Source organism: Triturus cristatus, chromosome 9, assembly GCF_964204655.1.
Source record: "Triturus cristatus chromosome 9, aTriCri1.1, whole genome shotgun sequence".
Classification (NCBI taxonomy): Eukaryota; Metazoa; Chordata; class Amphibia; order Caudata; family Salamandridae; genus Triturus; species Triturus cristatus.
Window position 1 is genome coordinate 1,102,053,726 of NC_140592.1, and position 11,557 is coordinate 1,102,065,282.

General features: G+C 42.5%; 1 pseudogene; it reads left to right on the forward strand.

Annotated features, from left to right (window-relative positions):
• Window positions 1-2,710, forward strand: part of LOC146799436 (uncharacterized) — a 49,624-nt pseudogene extending 46,914 nt beyond the window's left edge.
• The last annotated feature ends 8,847 nt before the right edge of the window (window positions 2,711-11,557 follow it).

An 11,557-nucleotide genomic window follows, 5' to 3' on the forward strand; every position in this document is an offset into this window, starting at 1 on the left:
GCAGTCGGGAATTAAATCAGGTTTAATAGGGCATTTGAAGGTGTCTTTGAAAATAATGTCAATACCTCCATTCTTCTTAATTCCACAAACTTTTCACTGAATACAATAATCAGGGGGGAGAGTCTGTACTCGATCAGGGCCGGGCTCCTTATGTAGCCATGTGTCTGTTAAAAATATGGCGTCAGGTTGTTCCTCCTCTATAAGAATGAAAAGTTCAGAGGAGTGATTTGATAGTGACCTGAAGTTAATTAATCAAAAACATTTTATAGGAACAAAATGTCTTGGATTTAGATCGAGTCTTTAGGGCTGGGCAGGGACTGAAAGAGCAGTGCATACAAGAGAAATCACCATTCATTAAACAAAAAGAATGTGAGCATTGTTTGTTGCATGAACTCTGGAGCACTAGAAGTTGGGTAGAAGAGTGCATGGTTTTACTTACTTAGGGAGAACCAGGGTTCCTGGCCCCTGGCCCTGATCGAACGTGGACAGCTGCAGACGGACTTGCCTTTGGCGTGCCGAAGGCGTGCCAGCAGCACACCCGCTGCTCGCGTCCGTACAGTGGGGCTCATTTAATAAAGGCGACCCAAAAGCACCGGAGCGCTACCCAAAATGGCACCTCCAAGTGTATCAAAGTGTATAGAGTGCAATTATGGCAGTTAAAAACAATAAAAGTATATTTAGCACCACAGATTCATCAACAGAATAAACAGTTGCTTATGACTAGCGTTCCCAGCTAAAAAAGAAGTTCTGTGCGAAGCTAACCACGCGTCTGCACAGCGGGTCTCATTTAATCAAGGAGACCCAGAAACACTGGAGCGCTAACCAAAATGGCGCCCTAAAGTGCCCCAAAGTGTATAGAGTGCAATTATGGCAGTTAAAAACAATAAAAATGAACAGATCGGTTTTCCACTAAAGTTAAGTATATTTAGCACCACAGGTTCATCAACAGAATAAACAGTTGCTTTGACTCCCGTTCACAGCCAAAAAAGAAATTCCATGTGACTCTAACCCGATGTCCGCACAGTGGGTCTCATTTAATAGAGAAGACCCAGAACAGCGCTAACCAAAATGGTGCCTCCAAGTGTCCCAAAGTGTATACTGGTATATTGTGAATATCCTACATGATATTGTAGATGGCTTTTATGACATAGTAGTGTGGTACAAAGGGCTACCTAAAATCACCACAAAAAGTGACATATATGCCCCGAAAGTGATGACAGTTCTGGTATCGGAACGTCCGGGCCCCTGGGGGCCTGTCCCCAGAAATTATGCCACTTTTGGGAGTGATGTCATGTGTTGGGTCACATGTGTTGTGACATCATCCTAGTCATGTGCTAGTCACGTGGTCATGGCCCTAACACATAGTTAGGGTTATGCGTCAACCTTCAACGAACCACAGCCCCCCCGGAGATGAGGTAACCATGATGCTTAGAATACATATAAGGAGCCCTGAAGCAGCCTATGCCAAACACAGGAGCAGGCCACCAGAAAGAGATCGCACTGTCATTATAAAGAGATACAGCCACCTCATCAAAAAGTCACTCTCTGGTGGTGGTTTGAACTCTATTGATAGATATTATCGCTGCATGACACCAGCGGCGATGAAGTAGAATGTGCAGCAGAGCAACCTTAAAGAGGATGGTCACAACATCACCGGTTTTCACGAGGAGCTCTGCCGCCGGTTGAAAATGCTCAGTGTCAAGGAGTTACCGCACCCTCTATGCCCTATTAGGGGCGCCAGCAGCAGCAGTGAAGCCTCGAGTACATAAACAACTGTTGAAAACAATTTCACCAAAATGGAAGATGGTGAAGAATGTATAACAGCTTCTAACTCACCGATCTATGAAGATATGAGAATCGGCTGCAGATGGCAATCGTCGTGCAACAGCTGAGCTGAAACTTCGATGTCGATTGTACCTCGATGGATCTCAGCGACTCTTAAGATTTCAGAACCGCCGCAGAGTTCCTCCAAAATGCCGAAGTTAATAAAGATCCTTATAGTCAGTTACTTATACCGTATATACAGCTATATTATAATTGTAACTAATAGTTTGTTTTTCTTTCTTTTTTGAACCGTAGAAAGCATCAGCAAAAAAAGTAATGGACAGGGGACATCGCCGACGGTTAATGTCATGAATCTTTACTGCTTATGCTGTTCAAAACAGACTGAAAGTTCCACAATCCAAAACAAAGATCCGTGTAAGAAATGTGTTTGTACCTATAATATTGCAGATTTTGAAAAGGAAGATCCAGCCGTACCCTACAACGACATATGGATTGTGAAAGGTTTTGTTGCGACTGTTGTGAACGGCCGTCTCAAATGTGACTTTTATAACCTCTGTTATGGCCATAAAATAAGGATTCACAACAGGAGGCTCACAAGTGTCTATACACCTCATACACGTCAAGAACAATCCGTCATATATGTAGCTTGCTGGACCCGCTCAAAGTGTATAAACTTTTAAGACTGCTGTATGGTTTGTCAGGGGAAAAGAAAAATGTCCACCCTGATATGATTAAAGTCTTGTTGGCCACGCTCAAGGAGATCTTACACTCATGCAAGCCGGGCTCAAAACTCGGCAGTATGCAAGGACTGTGTATGTATTTTGTTGGAAGGATGGTAGAAAGGGCTATATAAAGGCTCATGTGCAATATTCATTTTAGAAATCGACAGCGAGTCAGAAATTTTGCTCTGAGTAAACTGTTTTAAAATTGAGGAGACCAACTGTGTGATTAATGTATTATTTAAATTTACATACTTACTCACTTGTAGGACAAACATTGGAATGTTTGTTTGCAAGATGTTTCTGAGTTATGCCCAGGATACATATGTATTGCCAGATTGATATATGTGTTGCTTAAAAAATTAATAGCCGAAATACAACCCACAACTCTGCACTATCTGAAGCTTGTTGAACCGTCCATGGCGATACAGTGTGACAACCCCACGTGTATATTTATTTATTTTTATTTGAGGAGTTTCATATAGCGCTAGCCAGACCTGAGGGTATCGGAGCGCTTCGCAACAGTTTTTGAGCAAGATTCATACAATAAAGCAGTATTCTATATATAGGTTCGGGAGTCCGAGTGTGCTGAGCAGTATTGAGGTAGTACGTGAGTGCAGAGATAACCTCCTAAAGTGCACTTTGTTTTATGATTGAGCCACTGCACGCCACTTTGGTAAGTTCAGAAGTCCAGGTGTGCTGAGCAGCGTTGAGGTAGTACATGAGTCCTGCGATAACTTCATAGAGTGCACGTTGTCTTGGGGTTGAACCACTTAGGTAGGTTTGGAACTCCGAGTGTGCTGAGCAGCATTGAGGTAGTACGTGAGTCATGAGATAACCTCGTAGAGTGCACAATGTCTTGGGGTTGATACAAAAAAGCAGTGTTCTATATATAGGTTCGGAAGGCCAAGTGCGCTGAGCAGCATTGAGGTAGTCCGTGAGTCCCGAGATAACCTCATAGAGTGCATGTTGTCTTGGGGTTGAACCACTTAGGAGGGAAAGGAGCAGTTGGGGGTCAAATAGCAGGGAGGAGGTAAGTCTTAGATCTACAATGTCTGGGAGAGACAAGCGAGCAGTAATATGCGTTTAGATGGTGGCTATCCATTCTGGAGGGAGCGGTTGAGGAAAAGGACTTTTAGGTGTTTTTTTAATTTTGTGAAGGAGGAGATAGTCCTGATACCGACTGGGATGGCGTTCCAGATTTTGGGCACGTTTCCGGCGAAGGACCGTGCTGCAGTTTTTTGTTTGCGTGTTTTCATAGGGATGAGAAGTTGGGTGCTGGAGCTCCTGAGGTTCCTTGTCTGACCATCCCTCTTGAGTTCAGCGGCCAAATACTCAGGTTTTTCAGTGTGCTGGGCTTTGTGTGTGAGGCAAGCAGTTCTGTAACTGGCACGCAATTTGACTGGGAGCCATTTTAATTATCTGAGTGCTGGTCAAATGTGGTCATATTTCCTGATTCCAGTGACCATTCTAGCTGCTGCGTTGAGAGTAGTTTTGAGGGAAGCTAGGTGAGATTTTGTTGTTCCAGCGAGGGTGGCATTCCGATAGTCGAGTCTGGATAGCACCAGTGATTGGGTGGCTTGTTTGAGGTCATTGGTTGGGATGAAGGGTTTTATTTTGTTTAGTAGCTTCAGGTTGACGAAGGCACTCTTTGCGGAGTTCTTGATGTGTTTGGCCATGCCGGGTTTTGAGTCTAGGGTGATTCCTACTGATTTTGCGGAGTGGGTCAGAGTGTGATTGCCGTTAAGAGTATCCAGAGCTTTTAGCCATTCTGAAATGTGGGGGTTCTCTTCTTTGTTGGAGATGATGAGGATTTCTGTTTTATCTTAGTTAAATTTTAGGTGGTTAAGCGACAGCCAGTGTTGGATTTCTTTTAGAGTGACATTTGGTCTGTGAATGTCATCTATGGATGAGGTTTCTAGATAGATCTGGGTGTCATCTGCATAGAGGTGGAAAGGTATGTTAACATTTTTGAGTAGGGTGGTGAGGGGTTCCATGTATATGTTGAACAGTTGAGGTGAGAGCACTGAACCCTGGGAGACGCCCCTGTTGACGGGTTGTAGGTCGGAGATAACGTTTTTTATTTTTATCCTTTGTGAGCGGCTGTGTAAGAAGGAGGAGAACCAGCGTAGAACCACCTCATCAGCACCTACCCTTTCTTGCAAAGCCTTAATGAGAAGTTGATGATCAACCATGTCAAAGGCTGCCGACAGGTCCAGGAGAATGAGGAGGCAACATTGATTGGTATTGAGGGATTTGTGGATGTCATCTGTGATGTTAAGGATCGCGGTCTCGGTGCTATAGCCTTTTCTGAAACCCGATTGGTGGGGGTCAAGAAGGTTGATGCTATCCATGTGCTGAGTCAGTTGTTGGAGGATGCATTTTTCCAGGATTTTGAATAGGAGGGGGGAGATTGGAGACGGGTCTGAAGTTATTCAGATCCTTGGAGTCAAGGCCTGTTTTTTTTAGTAGTGGCGTGACTTGGCCAACTTTGAGGCATTCTGGTATGATGTCGGTTCTCAGGGAGCTGTTAATGATCTTGCACCAGAACGGGGCTATGGAGAGTTTCAGTTTTTTAGTTTTTTGGTCAGTTGGGTGGGTATCGGGTCGAGGATGTGGGAGGCTGGTTTGGCGGTGGAGATCAGTTTGAGGATCTCGGTTTCCGGGATGGGGTTGAAAGACTTCCAGGTTTTTGTGAGGTCTTTGAGCATGCTATCTACTGTCATTGGGGGCAGGCTTTTGCAGATGAGGTTGATGTTGATGTCCAGTGAGAGCTCAATCTTGGTGATATTTTCTACGAAGAAGATGGCGAAGTTTTACACAGGTCCTTGGAGGCCTGTAGGGGGGATTCCAGGGGCTTGGAGGTTTGTTGCCTGATGATTTTGAACAGTTTGTTGAGCTTGTTTTTTGCGTTGTCCAGGGTGGCGCAGAAGAAGGTGGATTTTTCGCTGCTGATGTGTTTTTTGTATTTCCTTTGGGCTGCTTTGAGTTGTTCGAGTAGGCTTGTGGAGGGGTTGCTCCTCCATAGTCTTTCTGTAGCTCTTAGTCGTTTTCTTTCATTGTTAATGTCCATGTTGAACCAATATCTGGATGAGATGTTTCTGGGTTTTTTTAGTTTCAAGGGGGCTACTTGATCTATAATGGATGACATGTTTGTGTCGTAATGGGAGGTGAGTTCTGTTGTGGATAGATCATCCATGGAGGCAGTGAGGAGAGAGTTAACCCTTCCTTCTAGGTCAGTCATGTTAATCTGAGTGAAGTTTCAAGTCCATAGCTGAAGGAGTCTATTTACGTCACGTAAATATTGTTTTTGTGGATGATTACTATGCCTCCACCTCTTTGATCTTTTCTATCTTTGTTGGTGATTACAAAGCCAGGGGGGACGAGTGTGTCCATGAGTGGAAATGAGGAGTCATTTAGCCATGTCTTGGTGATGAATGCTATGTCTATGTCGTGGGTGAGGATGAATTCTGCTTGCTCTGTGGCATGTTTATAGCCAACTGGTGTGTTAATGCGTGGCTACCTACAACAGATGAATACTGGAGCTCATAAAAATACCCTATGCAGGAGTTAATACTAACACGGACGACCAGCTTACATATTGCCTTGGACCTTTTCACTGAACAATATTTTATAAATATAGGTTTTGTATGGCACGGCAGAGAATTGTACGATCTTTTTAATGCCTTCAGTATCTTAAGTGTACAAAGTTATAGGAGCGGTGACCGGGAAGTCCTGTATAGAGCCATTGAGTTTATAGCTGAAAAAATATCAAAACGTGTGAAGCTGCAACAAAATATCTGCCTGCCCTCTCGTAATGTCTATAGGGCATGTGTTGTATTATGTATACATAATAAAAAGTGAGCAAGCTGCCCAACAAAAACGACAAGACGTGTTCAATGAAACTGTAAAGTATGCCTTGTTTAGGTGTTTCTAACATTCTTTATTTTTAATAAAATGACCTTACACAATGCCATTGCCTTTCATTTCTTGGAACAGCGGGGTTGGTAAGATGTCGGGGGTCGTGTTAAGGAAGCTTTAGCACTATACAAGCAGAGTCAGAAGCTTTGAAAGCACTGAAGCTCTGTTTAGAAGAGCTCAACCTGAAAACGAGGCGGTAAACAGAGCACATGTGAAGACCTAGTTATCTGGGGAAGAAGTATATTCACTGCACAATACCACCCATCGTTATTGCGCAGCTAGATTATCAATGGCAGGCAGACATAATCACTCTTCAAGATCTAGCCAAGCATAATAAAGGAGCTCAATATATATTAATGGTAATAGATGTATTGTATAAGTATGACTTTGCAGAAACGCTAAGTGATAAAATGGGTACTACCATCACCACAGCCTTTAACCCCTTCAGTGCCCATGACGAGATAGTCTCGTCATGGAGCGCGGTTGCACTGTGCTCATGACGAGACTATCTCGTCATGAACCCCGCCCGCTAATGAAACGCCCGGCACAGGGCGTGGAAAGGGCGGGGCACTCAAGGGGTTAAAGCCATCTACAGGGCCAGCCTCTAAAAAAATGCAGATGCCAAAGAGGAATTTTTAAACAAGTTGTTTCGGAAATTATTAAAACAGCCGTTTTGCATCATTTTGTAATGCACATTGAATAAAAGCTGCAGAGATAGAGCGCTTTAACAGAACTTTAAAATCTAAGATGGGGAGATATTTCATGGCCTACAACACCTACTGATATGTGGCCGTTCTTCAGGCTTTCATAGATGTTTGTAATGCCAGTTATCATAGAACCATCAAAATGTCTCCCGGAGAGGTAACACCTGTTAATTCCTTAGCAATGTGGAGAACGGTGTACGGGAGCCGTTTCCCTGCCAAGGTAAAGAAGCCTCTTTTAAAAGAAGGCAATCATGTTAGGGTGTCAAAGTTGAAAGGGGTCTTTACGAAGGGCTATCAGCAGACATTTAGCGAGTAAATATTTATAGTGGAGAGTGTGGAGCTTAAAGAAGGCATATATATTTACATGTTAAAGAACTATGCCAGTGAATCAATGTCGGGTGACTTTTACAACAAGTTGCAAAAGGTACCTGCTGATCCACACCTTGTGTACAGGGTTGAAAAGATTCTGAAATTGAATTATAGAGGGGCTAATAGACAGACCTATGTCAAATGGAGTGGGTGGTCAGAGAAATTTAACAGTTGGGTGCTGGCCTGTTCACTGCTGGGTGTATGAGTACGGCAGGCCCTCTGAAGGCGACAATATGGAGCCAACATATTTTTGTATTTCCTTGCCATCCAACGCTTCGAAGGACATGTTCCCCAACAATCACATTTCTAATTATACAGTGAAACTGGCTAAACCTGTGAACCTAAAAGGGAACTGGGAGGTAGTACTAACCAAAATCCAATACCCAAGAACCTGGAATACATTTACAATGCTCAAGGCCAAATTTACTATCATGTATGATCAGGACCCCTTGCTCATCCTGGCTGGCTTTCTTCACCGCTATTACCCCAGCGTCGCTGCAGTGGTCAATGCCATCAACAAATCCATAGCCAGCATCAAAACGTATTCAACTATTCAGCTAGTATTAGATAACGTTAGAAGGATGGTGTTTCTTAAAGTTAATTAAGAAGGGTTTTAGGCACAGTATAGCACATCGAAAGCTAGATAGAGCTTGACCCTACGTGCCCCATTATTAATGGTGGGTTTTATGCACTCTTTGTGTATTGCGACATTGTAGAGCCTTAGAGGATCAGTAATAGTTATTCACTGTTATTAAGATGGGTCCAGTAAAGGGGAAAAATGGCACAATGATTAATATTCAATATATCAAACCCGAGTAGCAATTTCTAAAATCCATTTTGACACTATGTCGGTCATGCTCTTAGATGATCAGTCTGAGTCTGTGTCCTTTAAATGAGAAAGTTATTGTTAAGTTTCATTTAAGGCTGCGAAGCAACAGCGAATATTAAGAAGTCATCATGGTGATGATAAAAACATATGGTGACCCCACACTCTACAGGGGGTATTACAGACACCTGGCCGGATATGGAGCACCACCATTCTTTCAATGGGCCCCTGGTATATATGGACAGGACAGGGAGCTTTTTTTCTGTTGTTTATTTAGAAGAGCTATGCTTTTCTTGAGAAGAGGCTATGGAATTGCAAAACCCCATGTTAAAGCAGCTGCCACAAGATATTCAAAAGACACTCACAAAAGAAGATCTTTAAAGCTGAAGAGAGCCTCAAAGAACAAGAAAACACCTGCTAAAGTAAATTCTTTAAAAGGCAGCAACTTGAAACATGGCCTTTGTACACTGCGCATCAGGAGAATATGCCAAATCAGAGTTAGACTTGTTTTATCTAAGGCCCACTCACACTTGCATTGAAATCAGTTTTTCCATGGAAGTTTCACCTCTAGCCGCTTTGATTCCGTTGGCGGCAATAGACTTTTTTGTGTCAGGGTCCAAGATATGTATCTGGATCTCAACAATATTCTGCTGCATCTTGTTTGTAAAATCATAAAAGAGGACGGTGCCAACATACCAGCTGCCGCTGAAGTGGTGACAATTGCTTACCCCATCGCAACAATGTTTACTTAGGTGAATCTCACCCTTCGTGATCGACTCAACACGCCAAGTGATAAAATGTATGCCTACAGAGCCTACATACAGAGTATTCTAAATTACAGCTCTGATGCCTTGGATACACAACTTTCAGAAGGGCTCTTCTACAAGGATACTTATGTGCATTTTGGAGACAAGGTGCTGGACTTCGAAAGTTCGAAACTTCGCCGCCGGTAGTAGAGAGCTTGACCTCCTCTGGCATATACATTCAGACCTTTTCTTCCAAGTTAACTGCTCCTCAATGGTATCAATCTTAAGATCAAACTTAACCGCAACAAGGACTCATCAGTGGAGATGCGGAACAGTATAAACTGGTCATACTGTCCGCTAGTTTGTTTGTAAAGAGACTGAAAGTGTCCCCAAATGTCAGACAGGCACATGAAGAAGCTTTACAGCTATCAAACGCCAAGTATGCCATTGAAAGAGTAGCTCTGAAGATATTCAGCATTCCCGCCGGTACCAGATTAACCTAGCAGCAACATTTATTTTTGGGACAGCTACTGAAACTTATTATCAAAGGTTTTGTCGATAACACAGCTTTTAGCAGTCTCCGTACCTCAAACCCATTCAATTTCAAACACTATGACATCAAATATGTAGCTGTGTTTCTTGTAAAACCGTACACACCCAGCTTTGGAGACACTAATTTCATAAGGGAATATCTGGGCATGGTTTCGATAACCGGAAAGCATCTGCATGACTTTGAAGTCGTCATGTCAAGAGAAGGATATAGAGCAGGCTACACGTTGTTCTCTTTCAATCTGACTCCTGACATGGAAGACGATGTCCACTACAGCTTGATAAAAAATGGAAATCTAAAAGAAGAAATACATTTTAGGCAACCATTGGCTACGAATCTGAACATGGTTGTATTCACTGTATTCGATAACGTTATTCAGATCAACCACACTCGGCAGATTTTGTTTGACTATCATTCAAATATTGTAAAATGGACACTGTTCAGATTAGGGATTTCTTAAACTGCCACAAATAAGCTAAGCAATACTTTTTAGGTGTTCTTCCAAGTGACACTCTACCTGGGGAAAGCTTTTCCCAAAGACCCTGCACACTCGTATATAACACAGATTCGCACTACATTGAAGGACCTCACTGGGCGTCCCTGTTTTAATTAGATATAGACAAGTTGCAGTGTTTGACAGCGCAGTGCGATTCCCCGAGCATAGCATCTATGCAAAAACTATATTCAAGTATGTAAAAAAGCTGCTGCGAGGTTGGAGTACAACAAAATCCAGGAATAGGATTCTCTCACTGTCACAAGCGGGGAGCATTTTATATATTTTATTAGTAAAATGTCAGAGAATATGACCTTTAGAATTTTTTTTATCTATATTTGAATGAGCTAGTTAACAATGACAGTTTTGTTATGAAATATGTGAACGAAGACTCTAGGTCTGCAACAAGCATTGTTAAAACCGAATACACAGTTTGCCAAAAGTGTGAGGTCGTGTAACACCTCTTATGTGTAATGACGGATGTCTAAAATAAAAGAACAACATGAATACAGACTCTGTATCTTTATTTCGATGCAAGGACACACGTTTAAACAGTTTTTAAAAGATGACAGAAACACTTTGAAAAGTTAGAAGATTTATTTACAAAACCGTTTTTTTGTAGAACAAGCAAAACACTGATAAACTTACTAAACAAAAGAAGAAAAACGCCAAAATGTTAACTATGGTAAAACTATACACACAAACACAGGCACACCTAGGTTTAAAAGTCAGAAGAAACATCAGACATTTTACCCCGTGCTTATTTTGGACAATGTCTTTTTAGGTTCCAGAGGCCGATCCTTGGTGCTCCATAATGGGGATAGCCAGGGGAAGAAAAGAGATGTGGGCATCTTAAGGCGGGGTTAAAAACATCCGGTGTCAGAGTACTTGGGGGATTGCAAGTTGGATCTTTCAAGCAGCTGCCTTTGTTCAGTATTACCGACAATTGTCGAGGGAACGTTAATTTCCATAGAGGATCACAAAAACTGTTCCCAACCTCCAGGCTTTTTCTGGAGCGATAGTGTTTTAGGGTTAGTAAGACCTTTGACTAGGTCGTACAGCCAACCTTTGTAGATGAATTCACCTTTTTCACTCCATGAGGCCAAGTCTTTAGAACTGACATTTTACTAAGCAACATTTGATTGGGCCCACCGTAACTTTGACTTATACTTTTTAAAAGTTCTTCAACAATGTTGTCTGAAGATGATGGTGGTTCTTGAGGTGATTAAAGGTGTGGTGCTAATTGTTTAGAGTCAGGGGCATATTGAGTCTCATTGTTTTTTCCAACATTCCCCTGCCTGTAATATTTTTAAAGGTTTTGAAGAGCGATGGAGTAAAGACCTGCAATGTCGTAAGGTTTTAAATCAGTCCGGTTCAAAAACTCTTTGATCTCGGCATCTAGGCGCTGTGTCTCATTTTTCCAGATATCTCAGGCGTCGCCAGT